General features: G+C 36.2%; 1 protein-coding gene across 1 annotated transcript in view; it reads right to left on the bottom strand.

The window, feature by feature from the left end:
- Window positions 1–16,182, bottom strand: part of LOC138694548 (cuticle protein 19.8) — a 117,897-nt gene that overhangs the window by 71,352 nt on the left and 30,363 nt on the right. The gene's annotated exons all lie outside the window — the stretch shown is intronic.

The following is a 16,182-nucleotide window of genomic DNA, read 5'->3' as shown; positions in this document are numbered from 1 at the left end:
ATGTAAAAGAACTCCTGCGGGACAAAATTCCGGCACACCGGCGACGCTATATAACCTCTGCAGTTGCGAACGTCGTTAAATAAACCATAATCTAGATTTTTGCATACATACATACATACATACATACATACATACATACATACATACATACATACATACATACATACATACATAGTGTTCTGCCAAGTGGCAAGTCTTTTACTACAAACTCAGCATTTTCCAATCTTTCCTATTTTCTGCCTTCTTCTTAATCTCCGCATATGATCTGTACTTAAATAGGCCTATCAATAATTTGAAACAGTTCAAACATTCCACCATTGAATTCAGTGTATGTAATTTTAAACTTTTTCGACAGTAGTGCAAATAGCTCTTCTAAGCTTATCTTGGCTTTCTTTTAAAGGGGCAGCATTATTCACATAGTGACCAATTCTTTCCCTGGTGTTTACTTTTTATTTGTAGACTTCGGTTTTTATCCAACCCTAGAGACAATAATCTAACAATGAACTTACCACCGCAGCCGATCTATCGTTCGGGGAATGTTAGATTTACATATATATTACCAATGGCTGTAATGTGCATGTCATATCTTTTATAAGACTTTCAATCTATGAATATATAATTTATATCTCATACATTTATAAGGCTTTTTATGCATAATATTTAAACAGCTGTACCTCCACATGCATTGAAGATTGGACTCATGTTTGTATGAACTTTTTCGCTTGCAATAGTCCATACTGCCATCTCCTAAATGTTTACGATTTCTCCAATCACCCTGAATACCTAGGGCTAAAGAAGTTGCGCTTTGTAGACTAATCCTTAGCAGAAGACTGTATTTCTTGTTTGTATGTTCTGATAAGTTAGCCCTCTTTCTAGTATTTCTACAAAATTACCTGAGTGTCTTCAGTGGAGCGGCATACCTCAAAGTGAGACAACTGGCCGAGCAGGGATCTCACATATACCGTATATACAGTATATGCTACCTATAGAGAATTAGAGAGGTTAAATATACTTATCGGGCGAGATATGAAGCGTCCGAAAGCATTTCAGACCAAGTAGGCTTTTTGTTCAGTCTTGATGGAATGAGTTGCTTGCCGATTGTGTTGCCCGGCTAAGCCAGCTCCACCATCAGCCACACCATGCCGCCCTATTCTAGCCTTCAGTTTCATTGTAACCATAATTCTGATGGTGGTCTATCGTACTTAATAGATCCAGCTGAGTCGTCATGTTTCCGCCAGAAAAGAAAGAACCTGAGAGGCTCTGGTGCCTCTTATGTCGATCTATAAGTCATTTAGAATCCACCATCACTATCATCTACCACTGAACAAACCACGAGGAATATCCACCATGGAGAATATCGCTAGGTATCACGCAAACTGAAATAGTGTCTAATTTTTCATGACAGAGATGATAACGAAAGGAAAATTGTGGAGTGTTGGTTAAATGACAAGGGAAAAATGGGAGAACTCTTTCAAGAATTCTATGACATACTTGCTTTTAAAAGTAATTTCCTGCCATATCTCCTGTGTTAGGCCTAATCTTAGAAATGTCCATTCGTACAAATCCAACCCACGGCCGAAATTCTGTTGAAGTCCTTCGTATATGATATGTTATATAGTAATAATAATAATAATAATAATAATAATAATAATAATAATAATAATATGTTTAACAAAATGGCTAAGATCATACATAGCACATTGCTAAAAATATAAACTAGAAAACAAAGCAGATCAACTGTACTGGGCTCGGTATTATTACTGAGATAACTATTCTAGCTCACGGGTCGAGTATTATAAATAAGTATAATAAAAATACAGATATAGCCATTCCAATCATAGACTACAGAATAAATTCGTATACTGAAAAGATAATCAAATATACTCATCTCGCTGAAGAAATTAGACATATGGAAGCAAATAAAAGTTAGTATTGTGCGTACAGTCATGTCTGCAGCAGGAGTTAACAGCGCATTCAATGATAAAAAATGTGGAGAAATGTGAACTACAATAAACTACAAATATAATTACAAAAGGCAGCTTTCGTCGACACCTCTAGAACAGTGGATATTTTCATAAGTTTTCTGCTCTCGATTTAAATTCGAAATATAATTTTATTAAATTTAATTGCCGATGAATGATTATAAAATCCGTCTAAAGGATTATAACTTCAAGATTGTGCCGATAATGGTAATAATAGGCCTAATAATAATAATAATAATAATAATAGTAATAATAATACGAGTAATAATAATAATTATAATGATAGTAGTAATAATAATTGATGATGAAGAAATGGCAGGGTGAAGGTGTTGGAGTTGTTTCGTCACTTTCATGTTTAGCCTAATCAACTTCACAGAGCATTCATAATTATATTTCACGTTACGGGGCTAACTGTCATTCATAAGCTCCAGTTTGTGGGAGGAAAATTGAAGAAGCGTCAATGACCATATTACAAAAGTGTCAATGACCATACTAAAAACGCTGACAGTATACATAAAGTACCACAGTAAAACACATGGAAAATACATAGAAATGCAAATTTGGAAACATAGCTAAGGAAGTAGGCTACGCTAATTCTATTCACACTTTGATTAGTATGACTATTACACTCTTACTACGTCATACTACTTTTGACCAATAAAACGGTACGAAAGGACGTATTTCGACCAATCATGGCTGCTTATCGCACAATTTTATCGCGTCCCTAGCATTTGTTTAATTTTATCGCGTCCCTAGCATTTCTTTAATTTTATCGCGTCCCTAGCATTTGTTTCTTTGTTTGCCAACATTTGAAACTGCGCTGGTCTGGACGCCAAAAAAAAAAAAAAAAAAAAAAAAAAAAATATATATATATATATATATATATATATATATATATATAAAATTACAAACCACTCCAGTCGATGCACAGCAGTTTCAAATATGACTCGCATTGGCATTCAAGAACAAGAATTAATAAAAATCACTGATCATACCTATGCATCTTCTGAAATCCGATTTACAAATAAATGAAGAGCACCATTCGGAAATCCTGAATAGGTTGAATACACCATGTAGGCCTAAATCAACGAGTTCCACTTCTATTACGCACACGTCCAATATAACATCAATTGAACCACCAACCACATTCAAATTTGAAAATTGTACATTTAATAATTATTCCTTTTAAAATTATTCATTCGGAAATCCTGAATAAGTTGAATACACCATGTAGGCCTAAATCAACGAGTTCCACTTCTATTACGCACACGTCCAATATAATATCAATTGAACCACCAACCACATTCAAATTTGAAAATTGTACATTCAATAATTATTTCTTTTAAAATTATTCGTGTTTATTTTTTATGTCGTCGTCGTTAATTAAAACTTTTCTAACACTTGTGTATATTAGTTAGATTATGTTATAGCTTCTGCTATATGATATTATGGATAGTCACGTATCAGAGATTGTTTAATATTAAGATTTATTGAAAATCATCTGTCAAGTGACGTTGATTACTGGGATTCGGATAATTGAAGTGGAATGCAACTGTCTTAATAAAAATGAAACTGAATCAACAAAGCTTTCTTGACTAGTAACCGTCTACAGAGTTCAATGAAGATTCCATAGTTGGCAAAACTGCCATCTAGCGTAATGGTGCAATAATACATTTGAAGACAGGTTTATTTTCGTAAGTCAATTAATATTTTATTGTATTGGAGTACTTTGTTACTTATAATCTTTATATACTTTCTTCTAATCGTGTAATAGTCAATTAAATCCCACTCGAGTTTTGATTTTCTCTAGATAAATCAAAACCTCTAGTGAGATTACTGTTGATAAAATTATGTGATGTAAAATAAAACGATTGTACTCACTGTTGCGAAAAAAAATTGAACATACGTAGATGTGTTTTCTGATAAAATACCAATCTGCTCATTGGATAAAAATTGTAAATTAGTTTAAGTTGTTAACATACCGGTAACGATTTCTCTATCAATATCAACATACAAAAATTGTTTGCGTGTATTAGTCAGAAATTAACTTGTATATTTTTCAATTATTGTAATACAAGTTACTCAAATTTCTGTGAGCAACAGTAAGTGATTTCCTTCTTTTCCTCTACATAACCATTGAAACATTGAAAATGGCTATCGAATTCAACGAACTATTTTCTACCGCACTTGGCTCCTGTCGTATTAACTTGCTGGGTTTCTCATTTAACTGATTCTTTGCTTTACGCTTACAACTACTCGTATTTCGTAAAACATGGCTGTCCAGTACCTGAACGAGAACATATGCATGATTTCCAGACTCGCTTAAATATCTTTGATATTTTATCATTAGTTGAAATTATATTGAACAAGCTTTATAAATACATATTCATGGCATTTCGCCACCGTCCTTATACGTACGCTACTATTTTTCTTTAATTTAAACTTTCTTGCACTATGCACGGCACAACTTTGTAGCGGTGTTGCCAAATCTTTCTTAGTGTTGATTTCATTTATCACTATTGTATACGTTTACGTTGGCGCTTTAGTTATATTTTTAATTGGTTTATTTTACGACGCTTTATCAACTTTGTCTGAGTGAAATGAAGGTGGTAATGCCAGCGAAATGACTTAGGGTCCAGCTACGAAAATTACTCAACATTTGCTCTTAATGGATGAGGGAAACCTGGAAAAATCTCATCCAGGTAACTTACCCCGGGCCCGCTTTAGTTCTGTCGTCATCGGCTCTTAAGATAGTTCTCACAAGCAAATGGCTGGCTTTTACGTAATCCACCAAAGTAGGTGCGCGGGAGGAAGGATAGCTATAATTTTCTAAAAATAAATCTGGAAAATGGTATTGTGACTGGTTTTGTGTCGATTATACATTTGTCTCGCACAAATAATGGAAAAATGTGATAATGTGACATTATTTTATTATGATATAGGCCTACTGAAAAATTGCAATATTTTAAGGTATCTTATAATTATACCAATAGTATTTTTATGATGCCGTTGCATTTTCTTTTAATATTACTTTGTTGAATTCCGTGAGTAGGCCGAATTTGCTAATCGTATTGCAGTACGGTATATTGAAAGTCATAAATCGCTCTCCTTCTTACTTGGTGATTATTTAACGACGCTGTATTAACTTGGCGGTTACACAACGTCGATGGAAATAGTATTACCGAGTTGAATTAGAGGATTCGCCATGAGGTCACCTGCCATTCATCTTACAATTCGAGAAACCCTCGGAGAAACCCAACTAGGTTTTAGATCCCAATCGAGATTAGAACCCACGCTTGATTATAGCGTCACATCATAACATGAGTCCTCTCGCTGACCCCTGGATGATGCCTGATGAATTGATCAAATGTATGTCATACTAATGTTTCTTTCATCAGTTCACTTGACATTCAGCATAGAAAATAATTGTTCAGAACTGGCAATGTGAACTGGATGAGAGAAGTTAAAACTGGTTGATCTGCAAAAATACATAGCCTACGCAATCATAAAAGTCCAAAATCCTGCAACGACTTCATTTCTAACTCGCCGGAACACAGACTCAACGTAAATGAAATCGAAGCTTAAACCTAAATGCTCAGTGGTGAATCTATTTAGTCGCAGGGAAGTGCATTTCATACCGATTTGCTGCAAGCAGCGCCGTGACGCAAGTCACATCTACAGTTATCGTGACATTCAAACACGGCGCGGCGTAGCTGCAGGGTTCATGCTGTGTCGTCATCCCACGCAAATTCCAAAACATAGTGGGAGGGAAGATGAATTATCTCATAAGATGATTCTTGAAAAGAAAGAAAGAGCGGCTTATGCATGAGTGCTCTTTAATAAATACTCTCATATATACATGCGTCATGCAGTAACATGCACACCGTAGCGATTATAAGTCTGTCGTAACTCTTTGATCGTATGAGAACATGCAAATAGCCGATGGTGCAGCAAGACTTACCAATTGCCAAAATTACTAAAATAAAGCATCACATTTACTTCCGTGACTCATAAGTCGTATGTATGTATGGAGACTAAATGTTAAATGTTATGTTTTATTTAACGACGCTCGCAACTGCAGAGGTTATATCAGCGTCGCCGGATGTGCCGGAATTTTGTCCCGCAGGAGTTCTTTTAGATGCCTGTAAATCTACTGACATGAGCCTGTCGCATTTAAGCACACTTAAATGCCATCCACCTGGCCCGGAATCGAACCCGCAACCTTGGGCATAGAAGACCAGCGCTATAAACTCGCCAACCAGGTCGACGTGTGTGTATGTATGTATGTATGTATGTATGTATGTATGTATGTATGTATGTATGTATGTATGTATGTATGCATGCATACGTTTTCCGCTATTCGATCTGACGGACGACGGATACTCAGTGAGATGGACTCATCCTAATTTAATATCTGTAAAATGACATATCCTAAAATAGATGGTGTGCGAACACACAGTTATGGCTTGCATGCAATTTTAAATTAGTTTATCTTAACTGTAGTCCAGCACCGTAGCTACGTGATCTAAAACGTATTGCTTTGAGTAGCAATGCAGAACGAGCACTGGTCCGAGCCCACATAAAGGAAGAAATTTTCTCATGAAATTTTGGTCAGTGTATGAGACTGGTGCCCACCAGCCTTGTGATGAATTAGAAAAGCTACAGTGAGTAGCGAAATCAGGTTTCATAAGCCAGCTATAACGAGTTTAGGGAGTTCATCCTGCTGGCCACACATTACTCCCTGATGGTTGGATGATCGTTCACCTCTGCTGAGGCCAGCAGTCGGTTGATCGACTACGTCCTTTCGGCTGTCACGCCACAGATTTATTTTTATTGCCTTAACCGTATACCGTGGCCAACACTCATTAATTTAATTTTATATTCCGTTGAAAACTTTTCGAGTTTGCCCAACAAAGTTTGCACTGTACATTCCTTAATCCAGTCTCCGATATAAAACAATATACCCATAATTTAAAAAGGCAGACAGTACCACGTCCATATTGCAAGGAATATTTATTTCATTTATTGTATCTATCTGTGTACCAATGCAATGGTGTGTGTAAGTGAGTTGAATTTCAACCAATCAGAGTCATCTATTACTGCAATATTATCGTTTTAAATTATTATCGGATTTATTTTATCGTTAATGCTTCCCAATTGTTTGTTTCTAGGTGGACAATTCACAAGACCTAGCGGCATGTTGTTGTTATTAATATTTTAAGACCAATAAATAGAAATAGTTATTTACGTAGGCCTAACTGTTATAAAAACTGATACTTTCCCAAACGAGTGAGATGTTTACGGACGAAGCGTAAGCCGATTCCGGAATTTCAAAGCGATTGCGGGAGAGACTTTCTGTATAATAATTACGTACATTGTTTTTAGTGGGCCTAACATGGAACAAATATTATTAATTAATCCTGGAAATGAAAGCGGAGTAATATTATACATTTTGATAATACTAATGAATCTACTGTAGGTCATAACATGTCATAACAACATTGACTTACAATAACAACTGAATCATTTATGTTACTGTGACAACTTTACTGGAAAAGGACGGTAAAGTCTTACTTCACTGGACAGGTCCAGTAGAGTGGATAATCATTTCAGGGAAATACTATTTTTCATGTAGGTTCACTAAAACGAAATAATTTTTATAATTCTACAAGTATGTTGAAATGAATTACGGGATTTAAGGAACATCAACCAATGAAGAAACCGCTCCTATATTGTCAATAAATAACAATATCTAATTCAGAATAAAATCGTATTACTTATACCAGGACGATCCGTCCTGCTTATACTATTAATATGCGTTACCCTCCCTTTATAAAATAGTTATTATTCTGTTCTCAGAATGGACCTAATAAACACCACCTATAAATAAATTTACTGGTAAATTTTATTGGAAAAATCAAGACCTTTCGTGACATTACTTATGATAATTCTAAACGTACAATAACATGGTGAATGAAACAAATTATACCAGTCACGAACTCGAAATCTCTGCGTTACCAGTTTGGAATTCTAGCGTTGAGTTAGCACAGCTATTTCGCAGAAGTCGGAAGAAGATTATTTTCGTGTTAATTAAAGAGACAGCGGATCTCAATTTTCCCAGCCCATAAATTCGTATCCTTTGAACGTTGTATAATTTGGCTTAGCCATTGTACGTGTTACATAATTAAATTTCATTTGAAATATAATTATCAATATATATATATATATATATATATATATATATGCAAGGTGTTTCATCTAACTTTTGATCACTTTTATTTTATTTTATTGGGTTATTTTACGACACTGTATTAACATCTTAGGTTATTTAGCGTCTGAATGAAGTGAAGGTGATAATGCCAGTCCGGGATCCAGCACAAAAAGTTACCTAGCATTTGTTCGTATTGGGTTGAGGGAAAACCCCGGAAAAACCTCAACCAGGTAACTTGCCCCGACCGGTAATCGAACCCGGGCCACCTGATTTCGCAGCCTGACGCGCTGACCGTTACTCCACAGGTGTGGACAACTTTTGATTACAAATATTTTCGAAACGAAATAAAATATGGAGAACTTACTTGCACAGAAATGTACCTATGTTAGGGATTCACAAAATGAGAGGATATACTGTAACACAATCGAGCAAATTCAGGAAACATTATTTTCAACACAAAATATATTCTTTTAAATGGAGCATGGATGATTTTTGTAGCGAAATGGAAAGTAGATAAAATTATGGATAACAGAATTGGTTTCACTTTACTGGGTCAAATACTTTCAGAGATAATTCACGGAGGAAATGGAACTGGAAACTCGTCTGTCAATGTTGTTCCAGTATGATGGTAGCTCCATAAACTTCGCACATACGAGCAGAGGGATAGTTAAGGAAAAGTTTCCAAATCGGTGGATAGAACGGGATGGTCTTGTGAGATGACCGGCTCGGTCCCCCGACATGACATCATTAGACTTCTTTCTCTGGGGCGCGATGAAAGATAGAGTGTATCAGGATGCGCCAACAACAATAGAGAATATGCAACAGCGTATTATTGAGACGTGTGCGAAAGTACCTGGGGAAACACTGGGTTCTGTGCAACGCTCTCCTTAACTGTCTCCACGAGGACGTTGATGCAAATGGTGATCAGTTTGTACGTCTGCTTAAGTAACAAAGTTTCATTTTTCAGCGCACTTTCTGTGCTGGATGTAATTTACAAGAATGAACTTGTTTTAACATCAGGTCACTAGTATTTAGTTTTAAAAGGTGAAACCAATTCTGCTATCCATAATCTTACCTGTACTGTACATGCACGTTCCATAAGTATGTTCCCCATATTTTGTTTCGTTTCGAAAATATTTGGAGTCGCAAAGTTAGAAGAAACATCTGTATACATATTATTAATCTCCTAGTAAAATAGATTAGATATTTAATCTGGAACAATTTAGTGATATTTTTTTAATTTGCTGGATTGTGTATATCCTCTCATTTTGTCAGTCTCTGACATGGCTACGTTCCTTTGCAAGTAGGTTCTCCATATTTTATTCCATTTCGAAAATATTTTGGTTCGCAAAGTTAAATGAAACACTCTGTGTGTGTGTGTGTGTGTGTGTGTGTGTATATATATAGCCTATATATATATATATATATATATATATATATATATATACAGAGTACCTGGCAGGTCTTCGGGCAGTAACCTCTGTCGACGTTGCGACAGGGAGGTTGAAACCATTGCCCATGTCCTGGGGGCCTGTCCACACGGTGAACTTCTATGAAATACGCGGCATCATACAGTAAGATCTATAATAGCAACTGCCTTAAGGAACAAAGGTTATTCAGTATATGAAGAAGTACACGGAATATCCAGTGAGGGCAGTAATCGAAGAATTGACATCATTGCATTTAAACCTCCCTCTCTTGACCCTACTGTGAGATTCGAATCGCACGAACACCAGCCAGAAGAAATACACGAGGAAAAAAAGAATATATATGAACCTTCCATCAGTTTTTATAAGGACAAATACCATCTGGAATCCATCGTCATTACGGGACTAATGATAGGAGCCTGTGGGACCATACCCCGGTTCCTAGTCGACTTCTGTAAATCTTTTGGCCTGCATAAAAGTATTTTAAGAGATCTAACAATTGCAGCACTCAAAGGCTCAATAGCTATTTTCAGGCATCATACATATGGACCATGACTAATTCGCATATCCTTGACGTTACTTCGTTTAACATCATGTGTTTCAATATAATTCAAATTGTTTATTTTTCACTGTAACAACAATTTATCACTAAGCCTCAAGGCTTTTACTCTATTGTATCATGGTACTCTTTGTCGATGGCAACCTGTAGTGGTTACAGGAAGAAATTAAATTAAATTAAATTTATAATTAATCTCGTAATTAAATACTAGATAGGATGTTTAATCCGTTTAGTGCATTTATCCAATGGGAACTCATAGAATCTCTGGATTCCGCCACTAATTGCATCTTATTCTCTCTCAACTTCTTCTATTCCTTTTATGTTCAGGTTACCATGGATATCCGTTTTGTTTCAGTCTTTTTATACGAGTATTTCTCCTTTATTCTGCTAGAGGTCAGGGACACGAGTCTGCGCACTCGTGCGTAAGTGTCATTACAGATCACTGCGCACACATCTGCGCATAGACGAGACTTATGAGTGGTTTTGTCATCCATGAAAGATTATTCAGCGTCTGACTGGCCTGCTTGAATAAGTACCTAAACGAGATGGATAAAAGTCCTAAAAAGCGAGATAACCATAGTCGGAAATGTAATGAAGTTTGGGACTTGATTTCTATGACGAGAGTAAGCCTATCGTGATTTTCTTCAAAGTCCTATACATTATAACTCATTGTATCAATATGGATATCAGATCTGAAGTTTTTTTAGTTGGTTATTTAACGACGCTGTATCAACTATGGACTAGAGTATTTAGAGTCGAAGGAATTGGTGATAGCAAGATGGTATTTGGCGAGATAAGATCGAGGATTGGCCATAGATTACCGTACCTGACATTCGCCTTACAATTGGGGAAAATCTCGGAAAAAACAAACGAAGCGGGAATCGAACTAACGCCAGAACGCAACTCCAGATCGGCAGGCAAGTGCCTCAGCCGACCAGCCGACTACGCTACGCCGGTGGCTTAGGCTGAAGTTTCCAAATTCGATCTCATCCGAAGGTGTTCGATTGCAATGGCGACAAAATTTTCTCCAAAATGTCTCAAGCAGGGGCTTAGCCTATATCATAAGTAGTTATGTAAAAGAAATCTCATAGCTAGAAAGAGGCACAAGTTAAGATTATTGCGTTTTTCTTTCACATTAAATTGCAAAGTAAGACTGCAGATCCGATCATGATGATAAAGTCCTCTTTTATTTCAAACATTGCAAACATAAGGTTGCGGTCCGTGCTTCGATACCCCGAGTAGCGGAAAGGAATGACGTTGTGATGATGTCCGACGCCAGGTGCCGACTTGCGCTCATGCTCGTGCCGACAGAGAAAGGGCGGAGTAGCTAAGCGTTCGTTTAACCGTAGGCAAAATCGCCTTTGAAAGTTGTTTGCCCTATTATTTCACGAGTTTATGTAACTTTTAGTTTTTGATAACCAAAAATATTGCTTCTTCGTGTGGTCGAAGAATTAGGCGCGGTCGTGACCGTGTTGTCTACGTCAAAGAAGGCCACAGTGTTTCCGTCTGGAGCGGAAGGAATAATGTTGAATTTAATTCACTCACTCTGTTACCGCTTTACGTACAATTATTGTGATTCACGTCACAGAGAAGGTGCAAATGACAGAATGAAGCGTGAAACGTCGCCACGAACTGCAGAGCTGAGATGCAAATAGCGTAGAAACGCAAATTTTTAAAACGCACAATTCTTTTTATTCTTAGCATGTGCTGAATCGACGGCCATAATAGACGAATAAGACCAAGAAGAACAGGAATACTATTTTTAAATTAAAATGTTGTACAGTCTCATTATCAAAACTGTTTTGGGCATCCGTGGCTACAGAAGGTAGACTTATGTGTTTATGGTATGTACAGGTTTATGAGTACTGTATTGGGCACGGTCTGTGGAATATTTAGCACAAATGCTTACTTTGCGTTGGCGAGATAGTACATGTGGGAAGATTGAATAATATAGTCTAGAACAGGGTTTTTCAACCTATGGTACGCGTAGTAGTACACACATCTCTGGTAGAAAAAAAACGATAAAATAAAGAAGCAAATATAATAATAAATAATATTTAAAAATAATGGAAAATTTACTAAGTTTTCCTTATTAATTTGCATAAAGACTAAATATGAGTGAATTAAATAGTGAGTCACACCTACGATTATGATTAACCAAAATCGAACCCTGCATTAGCAAAATGTGTTGAGTCCGCCAGTCATTAAAATCAGCAATTGTTAAAAAATAACTTAGTTACTATATTTATAAAATGTTTGCACTAAAACCTAATAGTTGATAGCAACACTTAATATTTTCCAATTTTGTTACCTTTAACTAAGAATTCCATTTGTTACTCCATATTAAATTATGATTTTATTTTGTTAATAATTTAATTATGAAAATTACATGGGCCATTCGAAAATTAGTGGCAACACTTTAATTAAGAAAAATACTTATTTATTCATAATTGAGGGGCTTAGAACAAAACGCAGGTAAGTGACATAAACCTAGTTTTCAGGAAATTACAGTTAAAGTTCTACATGGAATGAAATATTATACACTAGTTTGGTGAAATGATGCCCATATAGCAGCACAGCACAGTGTGATCACTTACCTGATTTTATCCCAAAGAAACATCCTTTTGGGCTATCACAACACGCACTTACCTAATTTTTTTTAATAATGTCACTTACCTGCTTTTTGTTCTAAGCCCCTCAATTGACATACATACATATAGTACTTAAAAGTAATCTCCTCCAGTATCACGTATCCGTCACTACTCTGGAATGCGACGATTGTCATCCACAGCGTCACTTTGCTCTAAGCTTATAATTGACTGCTCTACAGCTGTTATAATGGCCTGTCTATTTCTAAACCGTACCCCTCTCAGTGATTCTTTCATCTCAGGAAAAAAAGGTCGTCGTAGTATCAGTGACTCACCTGGTGAATACGGAGGACGCTCTAGAATTACCCAGTTCCACTTGTGAAGTAAATTAACCACTTGGGCAGCCACGTGACAACGAGCACCATCATGAAGCACAATGGGATAGCTATTCAAGAGGTTTTGGCGATTCTTGCGCATTGCTGGTCGTATATGGTGTTCCGAAAATTTACTGTAATATGCAACATCCACGAGCATTCGAATTGAATAGAATAAGTTATTAATACACCTTCATAATCATAAACAACAATTTACTGTTCACCATTACCACAGCATGAAGAAGTACGATATCTTGGACTCATCTTAGACAGTCGCTTGACCTGGAATAAACATCTCACTTACACCCTCCAGAGATTAAGATACAGACTTCATCGATTGAAAGCAATACTTTCCAGCTCTTATCTTTCCCTTTCCAACAAAAGGTTAATATATGTAATGCTTCTCAAACCTATTTGGCTCTATGGATGTTCATTATAGGGATCGGCTTCTATAAGCCAAATCAAGCGTATTCAAACATTCCAAAATCGGGCACTAAGGATAATCACTGGAGCACCATGGTACATAAGAAATGAAACACTTCATTCAGATCCAGACCTAGCCAAAATAGAGACTGTACTTCATTCTTCCTACACACGCTTATTTGCAACATTGTCAACACATTCTGACAACTTAACGAACCATATCCCTCGGAACCTACGTCGGCCTGATCGTCGCCTCAAGAGGAAACGTCACACTGATTTGTTGATGCTTTGAGGAACGTTAATGGACGTCACCCTCTCCACAAGTCTCATATTATTGTAACGTTAATTATTTAAGCACAATTGATAGTGCTAATGTACAAAAATTGTCAAATAAATTAAAAAAAAAAACAACAATGAGCGGGTCCTGTCCTTGTCTACATTTTTTGACCCTAGAGCGTTGAAGATAACAGTCTTATTGTTACAGTGACTGCATATAGAGTATAAATGAGATTATTACTTTATAACTTACAAATAAAACATTGTCACATATACCCATTTTACATTAATCACCGCCACAGGCGAGCTGAATACTAGCATTATTGCAACTAATTTTCGTATAATCTATGTATTATTTCATTTTATATTTTAAATGTAGTCCATGCTCTAATTTTATTTCCTAAATAGCTTGACAATGATTATAATAAAATTATTTTCTATGCTATTTCTAAATTATAAGTTACAGTTTTATTTAATGGAATAATTTCATTGTGAAAATTATTTGAATTTGTATTTTTAAATGTGTGCTCTAATTTTACTTGACAGTGTTTATAACTACTATATCTGGTATATTAGACGAGGTAAAACCTGTCCTGTGACCTTTCATGCACCTTGTCTATATCACCAGTGGGTATGGAGAGGGAATATAAGTTTTTAGTTTGAGCTGAACTTCCGTATCTAGATTCGTGTACTATTAACGACCATCACTCCTCACACGCCAAACTCTTTTTCTTATCTCCCAACTCAGGGATACAGAACTGGCGAGAGAGGAGTGGCAAGCATGAAAGCGTTGGTTTCCCGTCCACAGTCCACCGGCATTCAATGACGTGTCTGTGGCTCGTAACAAGTCAATGACGCGGGGATGAGAGGAAAGGGTGAATGACATCCGATGAGTGACGTAACGACACAATTGCCGCCCAGTTCTCCAAGCCTGGTCTAACCTTCTTCTTCTCGCGCAACTCACATGTCAGGTCTCGTCTCGCCTCCTGTACTAGGCTATATTTCTAAATAACATCCATTTCTATTTATATTTTTTTTTACATTTCTCGTATTAAAACCAACAAATCGAAACATTGTGCTAACATAAGAACTGTGTTCCAGAATCATAATTAATTATCTTATTCTATAAATATTAATATTTAAAAATCGTAGTCTTTGCTCTTACTTGGAAATAAAAAAATAAATGTGAACTATGCTGTAATGGTACGCCAACCTAAATCGTTGAGAACCCCAGCCAATACAGGATGGAGTTGGAGCATCTTTACAGACTTTCCATGTCTGGCAGTCAAGTGGAACTTGTAAAGAACAAAGCAAACACTGTGTTTACATTGGTTTTCTTAGAGTACTATCTCTACTTCCACCGCCATTCCAGCATTTCTCTATTCGCTATCATCAATAAAACAAAATAGATTAGCAAAGACCACTGCGATATGCCCACAGAACTGTTGATCGACGGAAATCATTACTACTCGTATAATATGCTATTTCAGAGTTGCAAAGATCCATTTTTTATTTTAAACAATTATGTAGTCTACATTAAAACTAATACTAACGTTCATTAGAAATTAGCGTTCATAAGAAATACTTATGTCCTTGATTTAATTGGCTGGTTGACATTTGACGTACAACAGTTCAAGGACAAAGAATTCTAGGAAGTTTAGAGGTGAGATTAGTGTGCAGGCTTGCAAATATAAGCGTGAATTCTATAAACTTATATTACGTGTAACCGATATCATGCGTATTGACGTCAATAGTCGTTAATATAGATTGATATTTTTCATAGTTTTCTTTAATTTCTTCTTTTTATTGAGATAATCATTGCTACTAAGATATCTTACCGATTTATCCATCGCAATGGAGACATGGTATCGTGCTAGGTTGTCTCAAGCTATGTTCAAATAATTGTCTTGGAAACAGTCCACTACGATAAGCGGTATTTACTTCAGAAACACTCCAGTTTCTGGCACTTCAAATTTAGTCAACACTAATCAATATTCTTCCGTCACATCCTACTTTTTTCATAGGATCTCTCTCCTCTATTTGAAGTGAAATATTCAAAGGTTAAACGATAATGTAATACAATTATTAAATAATAAAAGCTATCCAGAGTAGATGACAAAATTCTGTGGTAATATTGCATTCATTTACTGAAAGAATCAGTGGCGAAGCTCTTAAGAGGCTTTTGAGGCTTAGCCTACCCAAAAAATTTGAGTTATGCCTAGTAAAAGTAGACCTAGCTATAAGTTTGTAATAACGATGCATCGTAACACTTCGTTTCACTCCGATCCTTCCATATATTAAGTTCACTGTTGGCAGCCATTCCAGGATGGAGAGTTCGTTGC

Source organism: Periplaneta americana, chromosome 2 (assembly GCF_040183065.1).
Source record: "Periplaneta americana isolate PAMFEO1 chromosome 2, P.americana_PAMFEO1_priV1, whole genome shotgun sequence".
NCBI lineage: Eukaryota > Metazoa > Arthropoda > Insecta > Blattodea > Blattidae > Periplaneta > Periplaneta americana.
This window is presented reverse-complemented; position numbering and strand designations above follow the sequence as displayed.